The following is a 14,639-nucleotide window of genomic DNA, read 5'->3' on the forward strand; positions in this document are numbered from 1 at the left end:
CTTTTATTCCACTTTTTATTGCTGTAAGCCCCAGCGTGGGTGGTGTTGTACGGCACCATAAATTGCATTGTCCGTTTCCTCGGCACCTGCAGCTGCACTGAAACTATTCTTTTGTCAAGAGCAGTGAGCGGTTCCTCCCTTCCCCATTAACAGCCCAAATGGAAGTGGGGTTTTAAAGGTTCTGAAATATTGGAATCTAACTCAGTGGGAGGCTACTGCAAGCAGCAGAAACGAGTGGTCTGTTTGGAGCCCCAATTGTACGAATACTGTAGCCAGTGCTTAAAAGACCATTTTGGAGCATTTAAGGAAAGAGAGAGAGGAAATGACATGGAACTGAAGTTAATAATTAAAAATGTGGAGCAGTGACTTCTTGCTGACTGCTGTTAATTTTCCTCTGCTGGCATTGCAACAGCTGAGAGCAGTTATAAGGCATCTTAAAATTAAAGGGATTCTGATAGACCTTGGGATAGAATCATAGGTCTGGAAGGGACCTCGAGAGGTAGCGTAATCCAGTCCCCTACACTCATGGCAGGGCTAAGCATTAAGACCTGGGTCAGCAAACTTCCTGTGGTGGAGTGCCGAGATTTGACCTATTGAGCTCTCACCAGCACTCAGACCGCACATACACTTTTTAAAGTCACTAATAGTCCTACTTACAACAGCTTCATTAATAAATAAATAAAGATGCCGAGCTTTGCCATTCAGGTGGGGGTTGGTAGCATTAGCTGGTGTTTTGTTGACCCACAGGCAGCCTGGCTTTGAGCAAGTTCCCGGCTACATGGGGGAAGAGGGGCAGGGCTGAGAAAATCGGCTCATGTGCCACTCTTGGCACCCGTGCTGGGGGTTGACAACCCCTGATCTAGAGCATCCCTGACAGGTGTTTATCTAACTGAGTCTTACAAATCTCCAGTGGTGGAGATTCCACAACCTGCCTAGGCAATTTATTCTACTGCTTAACCTCTCTGTCAGGAAGTTTTCTCCTAATGTCCAACTTAACCCTACCTCGCTGCAATTTAAGCCTGTTGCTCAGAGGTTAAGAACAAAACTTCTTCTCCCTCCTCCTTATAACAACCCTTGTAATGTACGTGAAAACTATCATGCCATTCTCAGTCTTCTCATCACCATTGCCTTTCCCAGCATCACCGGTCGCTGCCATTCTGGCTCCTCTCAAAGTGTATACTACCCTCTCCTACCACTGCTAGGCTGGGATGCCTTTTATAATATGTTATGCTGATGATGTTATATTTGATACAGATTCTGTAGGGGTTGTCTCCCTTCTCCTTATGTGTATTTCCTTACTTTTACTAATGGTGAAGTTTCTTTTTCCTATAGGTCAGTATGATGGGGCATGCTCACCCTGCACTGAGAGCTGAGAAATCCACACCCCCCTCCACCTTACTGAGCATGCTCCGGCTGCTCCAGTATAAAAGCAAGCAGCTCAGCTCAGATGGGGCTGACGGCTGAAGGAAGAGGACATGTGCTGCGGAGGCACCACGACCCAGGCTGATAGCAAGAAGCTCTTGGATGCCTCATGGGAATTGGAGTCCCAAAAGCTCCACACCGGCAAGGAGAAATGGAGACCCTCACAAGAGCTGTGGGGGCCAGCGGCACGAAGTAGCCACGGGGAAGGCGATGGGTAACTGGTGAGTTAGATGACACTGGGAATTGGCGTGTTTTTGTTGGAGTCTTTCCCTGCTGACTCAGTGGCTGGAACTACAACCAAGGGCCCTGGACTGGGATCCAGTGGAGACGGTGGGCCTGGATCCCTCTGCTGGGGGGCAGGGAGGTAAACCTCCCATAATCTGCTTCTAGCCAGAGAGCTACATTGACACACAAACTGAGCAAACTTACTGATTGTGGCCTGTGGGCCACACTGTCCTGCCAACGGGGGCAAGCTGACGAACTTCTGGCAGTGTGTCACCCAGCCACACAACTGGGGGCAGATTTATAGAAAGTGTGGGGAGAACAACCCAGGGAATTACATGTGTGCCCTGTAAGAGAGAGAGGAGCACCCACCCTGCATAGGGCATGGTCATCCCCAGCTGCATCACCCTCAGTGTAGCATTTATTTCAATTTATTATCCTATAAGTCAATTCATTGCCGTGGCACTTTGTGCTTCTAGATCACATTTGTTATTTCTGTCCTACACAGTTATTCAGTCAGTCTTAACCAGTTATTTGGGGTTTTTTTCCAAGCAGTGATGTACCTGCTAAGCTTGAGGGTATCTGTGGAATCCCCTCTCCAACTGAAGGTTGCTGTATCTCCATGAAAGGCCCTGAACAGATGCACATTAACTTTGCTATCTTGGTGAAAGGTCTCAGGCATGTGTAAGCTAGTTTTTTCTATGCAGTTGAATAGTTTGCTTTTGCACCCTTAGTATTGGATCTTCTTAACTGCCAAATGTCTCTGGTTGTTTTTCCTCTGAGACGCTTTCCTGAGGCTTTGTATCAGAAAAATTTTTGCTGGGTCATGGGGACCTGCAGTTCTATTGCATATGTGCTCTGCCAGCTGTCCTTCCAATAACCACCTGTAACTCCCCTGCTGGTGATTCTCTGATTCATTGGGTAATGGCCCTTTGGCACCTTGTTCAGGGATGGGCAATAATTTTTAATGGGGGGCCACCTCCAAGAATTTGGTAAGTGATCAAGGGCTGCACTTTTCTATGATATTAATAGGGGGTGTGCAGGGTCTGGGCTGGAGGTTGGGCTCAGAAAGGAGCTTGGGGTAGAGGATTGGGGTGCAGAAGAGGGTGTGTGGTCTGGGAGGGGGTTTGTATGCAGGAGAGGATTATGACTTTGGGGAGTGGTAGAGGAGGGGGTGCAGGGTCTGGGGAGAGTTGTGACCAGGGGCAGGAGTGCAGGAGCAGGCATAGAAGGTTTGGGTTGTGACCTGAGCCAGGGAGCTGAGGAGCAGGATGGGGTGGGATGCCCAAATGCAGGCTCTATCCAGGGTGCACTTGCCTTAGGCAGCTCCTGGCCAGCAACCCAGCAGGACTCCTGGCCTCCTGTGGTCCCACACATTTTTCCATTCGGACAGCTGCTGGAACTAGCATGTACATCTGTGCATGGAGTGCACCCTTAGGGGAAGGTGGGTCTCCTTGCTTTGCTTCCCCCACCACCAGCACAATCCTTGCAGCTTCCATTGGCTGGCTTCAGCCAACAGGAGATGTCTGCACCACGCTTGGAGGAGCAGGCGTCTTGCAGAGCCCCCCTCCCTCCATGGCACATACTACAGAGACACTCACACCCTGACCCAGGTGGTTTGAGTGGCCCATGGGGCCATGGCAGCCAGGGAGCCTGCCCATGGGTCCTGCTGGGCCGTGAGACATTGGCAGCCCCATAGCGTGGTGGGCCATATCGGAATATTTGGTGAACTCTGTCAGGCCTGCCACTGTATTTTGCCCACCCTGACCTAGCCTGCGTGTCAGTGGACTTTGTCTTTCAGAAAATGTTCCGAGGGCATTACCCAGAACTACAGATATGCCAGGAAAAATAATAAGTAAATTCTCCAGCTCCTCATAAAATGTTGACACCACATTTTCACAGGACAATGATGCTCAGTTTTGAAATGACGCCTCACGAGGCGTCGTACCTTGTACAAAGTAGAGCACAACCATAAAAGTGGTGGAGTATGGCAGGTCACAGGTGGGTCAGCCTAGATAACTAATGGCCCTTCAGGACTAAAATCTCTTAAGGAATCCAGGCCAGGATCTTGGGCTGGGGTAACTGTGACTAAACAGAGTTTAACTGCTTAGTGAGAGTCACGTCATAAAGCTCAGCTGTGGAACCGAACTTTGCCAGTGCTCCAGACCTGATAGGCTTCATCCCAGCTTTTGTATCTGGGCCATCTGTTATAAACCAGTTTTGCCAGCCTGGTCCCTTACAACAGCCTTACAATTTCTTGCTATAAACCAAACCCAGCTCCCCATCCCTCTTGCCAGCTCTGGTACCAACCTGGAGAAATGGTCTTGGAGTCAGATCCATGAATACAGATTTTGAAACCTGACATGGTGTTTTCTCTGGGCTCAGCAGCCAGTACTGATTTTTGTAGTGAGGCTTTCAGAGGTTTTGCCAAAGGGTCTTTAACCCAGCAGTCAGAGGAACTCACTCTCTCTTCTCATTGTTAAAGAGCAGTCTCCAGCCCATGAGTTAATTGCAGCTGAATGAACTGTGTGATATGTTCATGTTGAATGCTATAAAAGAGAATACTGAATTGTTCCTGGGAGAGGCCCCCAGGCTCTTTGTTCTGTACAGAGACACAGATGCACTCCTGCATCTCTCTGCAGCCTAGTAACTTCCATCAGAGTTTCATTCCAAAGTGGGGGACATGAGAATGGGGTAAAGAGTCCCTGAAATTAATGCCCATTGTTGGGGGGGGTGCAGTGTATCAGATGGTAGCACTGGTTGCACCTCTCAGATCTGGTAGGCTCTCCTCCAGCAACATACTGGACCAGATGAGAGTGTACTGGGCCGGGGCAGGAACCCCAGCAGGGATGGGAGGGGCTCCTGCCTGCCTTGTGGCAATGCGGAAGCTGGGAACTGGAGGCCCCCCGCTGGTTGGGGGGCTGCTGTGGAGCCAGAGCCCCCTCATGCCCCATGGCAGCTGGGGGTTGGGGGCACAGGGGCTGGCTGGAGTCCTGGACTTCCCTTCATCCAGCAAATTCTCTTGTTCAAGACCTGTCAGGTCGCCAGCATGCCAGATAAAGGAGGTGCAGCTTGTATTTACAATATACCATGTGTGAAAACCTCCTAGATACCTGCTGACTAATAGCCACGTAAGTATTCAGCCTGGTTTGTGCTTTACTTTGCTCCCCCATAGTGCTGGACAAGAGGTGGTGGTGGAATAAAATGCCATTCCTATGCATGACTGATTGTAACACGTATATGGTGGCCTGAAAGGGCCCACGCAGCCAGCATATGAGCTGATTTCTCCGTTGGCATCATAAACAAAAGCTGCTCCCACACACCCCATTGGCAGAAACTCCGGGTGAGAGCACAGTAATGTAGTCTGCCTTCTTGGGGAGTGACTCCCCTTGCCACTGCAAGGAATGCAGCTGGGACAGGAACTGTAATCAACACTATTGGCTGTGGCCAATCATGTGTCATTTCAAGCTGTGGCAAGTCCTCGTCTGGGGAGTGTTGGAGCTGGCTGTTTGGGGACAGATTCAGGAGATGGAGGAAGGTGGCTTGTCCTTTAACCCCCTCATAAATCAGCCCAGATGACAGGATTAGCTTCATTACTGTGCAGAAAACCTGCCCCATTTGTTATTCTGAGGATCTTGTTCTGAAACTGCAGAGCCTTGAGAGACCAGAGTGCTTGTAAAATCAAAATGCCAGAGGATCCCATGGTGATAGCAGGACCGAAGCAGATTTTAGAACAATTCCAGTAGTACTATTGTACTGTCATTAGCTTTTTAAAAGGCTTTGCCCAGCCTGCAGAGCAGGCTGCACCTATTCAATGAAAAGGATATTACAGACTGTACCATGTGAGGACTGTAAAGGTAAGATGCCTGCCCATAAGCCACTTAAACATAGAGCGAAACGGATTATTCACTACAGACCAGAGTTTTCCATGGTAACCATTCCAACAATAACAACTTCCTGTTGCCTAAAGAGCCATGTAACTTGACCAGTAATGAGAATTACAGTTCCCTGATGTTCACATTGGCATTCAAGATGTGTGGTGCATAATTATTCATTCACATACCCACAGATAGACATATATCAGTGTTATGGGGAGCAGGTAGGAATTCCTATACTGAGACTGTGTACCACGTTTTTTCAGTCCAGAAGATTTTGCCCCCCCTCTTCATGCAAAGTTCTAATACTTCCATTGCTTGCACCAGGCCCTTCTAATCCAGCAAGGAAAAGGCCCTGGGGCCGGAGTAGTGCCTTTTCTTTGTCCCAGGAAATTCTGCTCAAACTTAGTTCAATTGCAGACTGCTGATAATAGCCAGTTGCCTTTTCTCACTTAGGTTGCTCAAGGAAGTGTTGCCAGCCTTCCAAAATAACGGAATGTAATCATTCTCCCTTCACAGCCCGGACCTAGCCAGCTGCTAATGCAGCAGAAGGTGGAGTGGCAGGTGCTGCTGTAGGAATCCCGGGAAGAGACAGCACCCCCCTTTCCCCCTCCCCCAACGCCAGAGCAGGTGTAGCAGGAAGAGGTGTAGTGAGAGAGGTGAGTCTGCCTTGTTGGCTGAGCCAGAAGCAAGTCCACAGCTCTACAATCTGTGCCCTGAGCAGAGGAGAAAGTAAAATATTGCCTGTCGTCTCATTAAGTTATCACTCTTCATTCTGTGCAACATATGAAGTATGGTCCTGTGGGGGGAAAAAGTAGAATGTGGACATGTAACTAAAGACTGGTTATAATGCATGTGCACAAGAGGGCAAAATTATGGTGTCATAGGCATTTATGCATTCCTACTAAGTTAGGGTTTGTTTTTTTTTTTGGATCATTAACTTTCCAACCTTCTTTCAATATGGGTTTTTGTGGGCGTGTATGATATACATAAAAACAGGGAACAGATGTATGGCTGCTTAATGTCTCTCAGTGCCTTAGATGTTCTATACTGCTTACCATGAATGTTCACGCTTCCTGTCAACAGAGTTAGAAATCTGATCTTCCTGCAAAGCAAGAAGCCCTACCGTTAAAGTTAAAGGAGATTCTCCTTTATTCAACAGCAGGGTAGAGACTTTGGCACGCAGATGGGCAGATTTGATGCCATGGAAGAGTGCGGTTGCGTACACACATGGCTGGTAATACATTACAGTATTTTGTATCTCTATTGTAAATTACTTGTATAACTAGAGGTATGTAGTTGAAATATTTTATCAACCTTGTGTGAAATGTATGCTCCATGTATCTCAGACTGGGAGAGAGAGTTTGATATTATAGACAGAACAGCAAAACCTTATTGCTGTTAGAGTGGTTATCCTATTCTCCCCCATAGCCTCTTTCTCCTGCTTGAAAAATTATACAGTACCTGTATATAACCCAGATAACATTCACAAGCATTTCAATGGGCAATGATGTTATCAACAGCTGCAGTGCTGCTTCTACATTACATTGCTAAGCAACATACAATATAGCAGCTTGTTATCCACCTGCAGTTGGGAAGACAGCTAGCTCTCATAGCTAATAAAATTTCTTTCTAGTGGTGGGCTTCCTTTCCTGTCACATAAGAATCTCAAAAAACAAGCAGTCCTGCAACACCTTATAGACTAACAATTTTATTTATTAGGTAATGAGCTTTCATGGGTAAGACCACTTCATCAGATGTTCACTGTCTTACCCACAAAAGCTGATTCCCTAATAAAATTGTTAGTCTCTACAGGACTGCTTGTTTTTTGTGAAGCTACAGACATTACTACCTCCTAAGGCTATTTATCACAAGAATCAGTTTTTCACCATACAAATCCAGATTTGCAGTATCAGTAAAAAAAAATCTCCAGTAGGAGGTGAGGGTTTCATATTCCCTTTTGATACTTCCAAGTGCCTTGGTAAATGGAGGTCAAATTGCTTTAGATCCATTAATAATCTTCTGCATCAACCCTGATGAAGCTGGCAAGTAGTATTCTCACACACACAGCAATTTCCACCGACTTTAATTGAACCCTAGAGCTGGAAGGGACCTCGGGGGTCATCTAGTCCAGCCCCCAAACTTTGGTCTCGTCCACGTCAGGGATCAAAGTCAATCCCAGATACGCAATTCTAGCCACACCATAAACATAGCTAGAATCTGCGTATCAGGATTGACTTTGTTCCCTGGTGTAGATCAGGGTTCTTTGGGCTTGCATGGAGGAGCAGGAGTGGTGTTTTTTGTTTGTTTGTTTGTTTTTGTTTTTGTTTTTTTTTGGGGGGGGGGTGTCTTTACGGATGTGGCAAAATCATGGCATGTTGAACCCGCAGAAAGTATAAACATACCCTTTGCGAGCTATATTTTACTGAAGACACCAATTCAGCAAAATCCTTAAATGACTGCATAACTCTAAGCTTGTGATTTAACTTGTTAATTTTAGTAGATCTAATCACATGCTGAAGCATATCACATGCTAAAGTACTTTGCTGAATTGGTGGCAAATGGAGGGCAGAGATGGGCCCTTGGAATGCGTACCTAGAATAACCTATGCGCTTGTCTACAATATGTTATACACTCTATTGTATTAGAGGTGAATCTTTTAATTACCTCATTCATTTCAAATACCTCAATTTCAAAATCTTGATAACGGTGAATCTGAAAACATCTGGTCACTGATAGTTTATGAATCAACATATAGTGTTAGATAAAGAGAGAGCCTTATCTCCAGAGGAACACAGATTGCTATTTCAATGCAAATCTTGTGACCCTTGCATTTTTCAAAACATTAATTATTTTAATGCCTTTATTCAAGCTCTGTATTGTAAAAGGCAGTGTCTGTTCAAATACCTAAGATGCTTCACTAGAGCACAAGAGAAGAATTTTGCTACCTTTTCAGATATAATAAGGCCTTTCCCTTCAGAGGTTTGTTGTCTTTTTAAACCCCATTAATATCTGCTGTGATTATCAGCCCCAGATACATAAAACCTTCAAATTGCTGCTATTAAGAGCTGTTAAACATTTGTATTACCATTAGCTCCTCCAATGGCCTCAAAAGTGACTTTGAATAATTAATCTCCTATTTTAAGGACCTGGAGAACAAGGTTGTAATCAGAGTTATTTAGGGTAATAACATCATGAGCCATGTAACACTGTGTAACCAACAAGGAGGGAGGGGAACTGGTTAGGGTGTTTCAGAGTGTTACAGTTAAGAACAACTGAGCTGACCCTGACCAAAGGAAATAATGGGGTTACTGGGGGTCTATTTCTCAACATGGAGAACTTTCCAATTGAGGAACAGGCTCTGGGCTAGTTATGGAAGCCATGCTTGGAGCCATTGTGAATTCTCTTCTTCAGTAGCCAGAGAGATCACTATTGTGGGATGAAGAATCTCTCTCACTGCTTGCCAGGGTGTGTTATGCCTGGTGCCTACCCAAGCTATGAGAAGCAGAGTCCAAACATCTGTCCCTCTCCCTTCTCCACCTCCAGGGTCCTTTAATGGGAAAAAGAAGAGAGGTTTTCTGGAGTTCTAAGCAGCTGTGAAAGTTTGAGGACGATTGGCTCACTGGGAGGCATGAGGTCGCAGACCTAGAAACTTTGTAGAGAGCTAATAGTGCACAGGGGGTGAAATAAAGTTGTTCAGTGTGTGATAAACTGGTTTCCTGTGAACAGGGAAGGAGATTGGCTGTTAATGCTGCATACTATGCCATTGCCTTTGAAATTAGCAGATCGAGTAGGACGGGGATACAGAAGTGGAAAAAAGGAGAGAAGCTAATGATGAACGCTGCAGCCTGGAAACAAAATGTTGCTAAAATAGGAGGAAGGAATGAAGGCTCTGTACAGAAACAAAAGTGTGACTGTTGGCCCATGAAGTTAGGGTGGAGCTGCAGAGCTTTGAGTCATGTGCTGTGTTCCAAGGGTGGGCATTATGGAACAGAGGTGTGAGGGGCACAGGGAAACACAGGATACCCCAGCACTCAGTGAATTAGCAAGAAAAGGAGTCAGCAAATGAGGGGGACAGAGCTGGCAGCAAGCCAGGGGGCTACTAGAGGTGTTCTAATCTCGCCTGTGCAGAACAACCTCTTGAGAGCTAGTTTACAGAACCTCTGCAATCTCTTGCATCTCCCAGGCAAGACAAGGAGGGAAATCAAGGCATTTCTGATGCTGCTAAGAGCTGTCTGCCCAAAGCCTGGGAGACAGCTGAATTTAGAGCATATTGAAGGGAAACATTATGTTACCTTGACAGAGCTAGACAAGGAGCTACTTTGAGGGGAAGCATGGGTGGTGGGAGGACAGAGTTCATTGGGCAACCAAGAGGATGGGGTATTTAAAGCTAATATGCAGGACTGAGCCAGACTTGATCATCCCTATCTGGTCCATGACAATCATATCAGGTTTGCAGCATTCACAGGACCATGTTTGCGTGGACGTGGCACAGGAGATTGAAGTAAAGAGGTCTGTTTGCAAGAATGCAATTTGCTTGTAAGATGGGTAGTGTGTCCCTTTCTAGTGGCAAGACCACGCAGGATTGCCTTCTGCTGCCGGTTAATGGAGGTACTACTTTAGTTCAAGGAGTCTGTGCTTCAGTACAAGGAGTTCCTTGTTCAGAGACCTTGTGACTTACGATAGAAATTCTTTCATGAGCGTCTCCGGGGTGGATCTAAATGGCAACCAAACACAGGCACCCTACGTACGTGTGAGTGTACACAGTGAGAGAGAACTGAGGCCTGCAAAGCAAGCACTGTTACATGCGTATGAACTGTGCAGGGTGGTCTCTGCATGAAGCTTAGCTAGCTATTTACTACAAGCCTTTAGAACAGCATGGGTCTCACAAAGAGGCTGTGGAAGAGTGATGGCGAGAAGTTGATCAGAATCACCTCAAATAAAAAACAGGTTTTGGAAAATGAGGAGGAGAGGTCTATAAAACGCCAGATGGGCATGAGACACATGATTATCATGGAAACAAATGAAATTCTCAAAAGATGAAAAGCAGAAACCACTGTGGTTCTCCAGGGACCATACAGGACAGAAATAAAGAGCATGTAAATGAGAGCATTGTTAAATAAAAGTGGCAGCAGCTAAAAAAATAATTAGAAAAGCCAAAATGAAAAATGAGCACTGTGCAGAGCAAGAATTTCCAGCAAAGGTACATTAGCATCCATAAGCGCCGCTCCTGGGCAGCTAGTGAATGATATTGTCATTGCTGTTTGAAGAAAGATATGGGTGAGGCCGAAAATGAAGGCTCAGGAACCAGTGGTGGTATTACTTTTTGCAATGGAGAGGGAGGGTATTTGCCAGCATCCAGGCAGAATTTTGGTGAGAATCAGAAACAGATCCTGCCAATACTATTTATGGGCTCAGAAGCCTTAAAAAGCGATAAGGCAATGGGGCTTAAATTTCTTATGACCAAAATCTGGACCCGTTGATTCCCTTTGGTTTCAGCAGGAGCAGAATTTGACCCCATATTTCAGTATTCCAGAAGTTCCAATAGCAATTACTTAGACATTCACTGAGAAGCTGTTTTGCCAGGGGCTACGTCTACACGTGCACGCTACATCGAAATAGTCTATTTCGATGAATAACGTCTACACATCCTCCAGGGCTGGCAACGTCGACGTTCAACTTCGACGTTGGGCAGCACCACATCGAAATAGGCGCTGCGAGGGAACGTCTACACGCCAGAGTAGCACACATTGAAATAAGGGTGCCAGGAACAGCTGCAGACAGGGTCACAGGGCAGACTCAACAGCAAGCCGCTCCTTTAAAGGGCCCCTCCCAGACACAGTTGCTCTATACAACACAAGATCCACAGAGCCGACAACTGGTTGCAGACCCTGTGCATGCAGCATGGATCCCCAGCTGCTGCAGCAGCAGCCAGAAGCCCTGGGCTAAGGGCTGCTGCCCACGGTGACCATAGAGCCCCGCAGGGGCTGGAGAGAGAGTGTCCCTCAACCCCTCAGCTGATGGCCGCCATGGCGGACCCCGCTATTTCGATGTTGCGGGACGCGGATCGTCTACACGGTCCCTACTTCGACGTTGAACGTCGAAGTAGGGCGCTATTCCCATCCCCTCATGGGGTTAGCGGCTTCGACGTCTCGCCGCCTAACGTCGATTTCAACTTCGAAATAGCGCCCAACACATGTATCTGTGACGGGCACTATTTCGAAGTTAGTGCCGCTACTTCGAAGTAGCGTGCACGTGTAGACATGGCTAGGGCAATGTTAAGCTGTGTAGAGGGGTAGCACAGCCCTAGCTATGGCCTCAACCTTACTGTGGTTGAACGGGGGATAGGCCTTTGCTGGCTTTCTGCAGCACGAGTGAATTTCCCTCCTAGTTATGAGCCATTTGCAATCTGCACTCCCCACCACCAGAGCCACACGAGGCAGCTGGCCCTCATTGTGAAATGGGCTAGGCCAGACCACATCCAGCTAGCCTCCCAATCTGCAGGCGTTTGTACTCGGTGGGTGGGCCGAATGCTCAGTTGCAGCCCATCTGCTGTGGGGTGAGCTTCCTCTCTAGGAGGTTAGTACTTCAGGCTCTGGGTAGTGACTGAATTGGGTGTCCCAGAGTCCTGTGATGACAATTACTTATAAAATGAACAGCCTGGTCCCACAGCAGGGGATCTGGCCCTGGCTCCCAGCCCACAGGCTCTGAGGAGGCATGGGGGGGACCAGGAAGCGGCTCTGTGTGGCGCCGCCGCTGCTGCTCGTGGCCATTCCCCCAGCCAGGGGAAGGGGAGCAGCAGCATCAGTGCTGCCTGGAGGCTTTATCCCACCACTGGCTGGAATTCCAGCCAGTCAGAGTAGAGGAAGATGATGCCTGGGAGGGGGCACAGAGCCATACACATAGCAAGAGTATGCGCAGGTAAGCTGAGCTCCTGTCTCCCAAGCCCAGTGCCTCCTGGCTGCTTCTCCTTCCCATCCTGACCCCCTCCTGGAACCTCCCTCCCTTCCAGACCCCACACACCAAGCCCTCCTGCACCCTTTCTCCCTCCCAGACCCTGCACTCCACCTCCCACACAGTGCCCCCAGCCCATTCCTGCACCATCCTCCTGCCTAGCCCCCACCAATTCCCAGCCTGCTGCTGCACTTTCCCTTCTGCCCAGACCCCATGTCCCAAGCCCACTTCCCACCAGCCCCCTCCCACACTGAACCCCTCATTTTTGGCATCACCCCAGAGGGCTCACAAGATCTACTAGCCCTGGCTGTCCTTTGGCTCTGGGGCTGTTGCATGAGGGGAGACCACAGCAGTGAGGGATGGTTTTGCTTCTCACATATGTGGCCCACAACTGATTGTTTCTGTGGGTCAGTGGCCCCCAACCCAAAAAACGTTCCCCACCCCTGTCCTTCAGAAAGGGATTGTTGCAGTCAGTAGGACCGTGCTCCTGCAGCAGAACCAGGAGTGGGATTGGCTGTGGAAGCTTGCTATGATTCAGGCTGGCCCTGGTGGAAAGGGAGCTGAGAGCGGGCCTGCAGAGCATTCGAGGAGATTATCCGTGGTGTTCCAGGGAAAAGGGTTTCAAAGTGTCAGGAAGGTTTCAGCTGGAGCCCTGAAACAAGAGCCCAAAGGATGTGGGGTAGACACTATGCCCTCCTGAGGTCTCTGCCAGCCCTAGTATTCTATGGGGACTAGGGACCCATTTGGACTTAGTGAAGGGCTCAGAGACTGTGGCCCAGGGAGGGACAGGAAATAGGAGGGAAGCTGCAGCCTTGTTCTGCTAAGTCCCATGCTGCAAATCACACGGGCTACCTGTTAAATGGAACTAGCCTAGAAGGACGTGTGCCTGCAAGGGCCACAGGAAGTGATTGTGTCATGAAACATTTAAAAACATTACTGGAAATGCCTGGGTGTGCACAAATTGATTCACAGTGCAGATGCACGTCCCAACAGACTGCACTGACTCAAGACCTGCAGAAGGCTACTGCAGTATGCTCAGGCAGGTGGGGATACAATGTGCTTTCTGGAAGTGAAATGCTTCCCAGGGCTTCATCACGACTGCTGGATGCTGCCCCGTCTCTGAGCAGAACTGTAGTGAAAAGCCATAAGAGAGCTCACAGCCTGTTAGCGTTGGTGTTTGGAGAATATCCAGGCCTTTGGGTGACATACAAGAGACCAACACCTCCACTGTTGCATGTTAATTGCCTCCCTCTTCCTCAGCAGCTGATGACGCAAGACCGCACCTCAGCGGGCAAAGTTGAAGGGGTTAACCCCCCCCTTACTTAATTGCATTTATGATTTCTCTGTGATTTCCCACCCCCTTTGTCCACTGCTGGGCTTAAGAGTCACAATGATTAAGTAATTATGTAAATGCCTGCAAAAGGGCTAGGAGGGCATTTGTAGAAAGTAATTGACAAATCAGCTGGAAGGCAGGTTGGAGGAAGAAGAAATGTACAACCAGAAAGGGATGGCTCCTGTAAGGGAGCCTTCTCAAATGAAGACAGCTGAGGGTCTCAATTGAAATAAACTTTTCATCCTTACAAAGGAAAACACCCAAAGTGGGGTGCAGGAAGAGTTTAAAAAAAACCAGGAATCTGGGTGGAAAAGAATCAAAACTCCTCCAAGGAATACTCTCTCATTCTCTTGCCTTTTGTGCCATGCGAGGAAGTAATAGATCTCAACTTCTTCTTGATGAGTGTTTTTCCTGTGTCTCCCTGGCAGCCAGGAGGCTTTGGAAATAGAACCATGGGATGGTGGCAGGGGGATGACAAAGTGAGAAATCAAACTTGATTAGGAGCAAACTCCTTGAAATGTAGAGAGACCAGCTCTGGTAGGGAACAGAAATGGGCACTCCAAGATTCAGGGAAGGTGACACAGATACAAAGGCCAAAGAGAGCTGTTGTGGGCAGAAGGAGCAGAGAACTTAGTGAATTGTGAGAGGCACAATGAGTGGAGTACTGGTGATCCCTCCAGGCGCTGGCAGGGGAAAACTACTTGAACAGCTAATTGCTGACGTAATGGAGAGAGACAAGTTCATTTGGGTGGAGTCTGGATAGGTTTTGGGTACAAGAGGCTGGGGCAGGAATGAAGAGCACTGTGATGGGGTGGACTAAGCCTGATGCCCTA

General features: G+C 47.9%; 1 protein-coding gene across 1 annotated transcript in view; it reads left to right on the forward strand.

The window, feature by feature from the left end:
- The window catches only part of DAB2IP (DAB2 interacting protein), a 421,910-nt gene that overhangs the window by 63,352 nt on the left and 343,919 nt on the right, over window positions 1–14,639 (forward strand). The window contains exon 2 of the mRNA XM_075015746.1: window positions 1,333–1,643. The gene's annotated coding sequence lies outside the window, so the exon portion shown is untranslated. The remainder of the gene's footprint in view (window positions 1–1,332; window positions 1,644–14,639) is intronic.

This window comes from Carettochelys insculpta, chromosome 21 (assembly GCF_033958435.1).
Source record: "Carettochelys insculpta isolate YL-2023 chromosome 21, ASM3395843v1, whole genome shotgun sequence".
Taxonomy (NCBI): Eukaryota; Metazoa; Chordata; order Testudines; family Carettochelyidae; genus Carettochelys; species Carettochelys insculpta.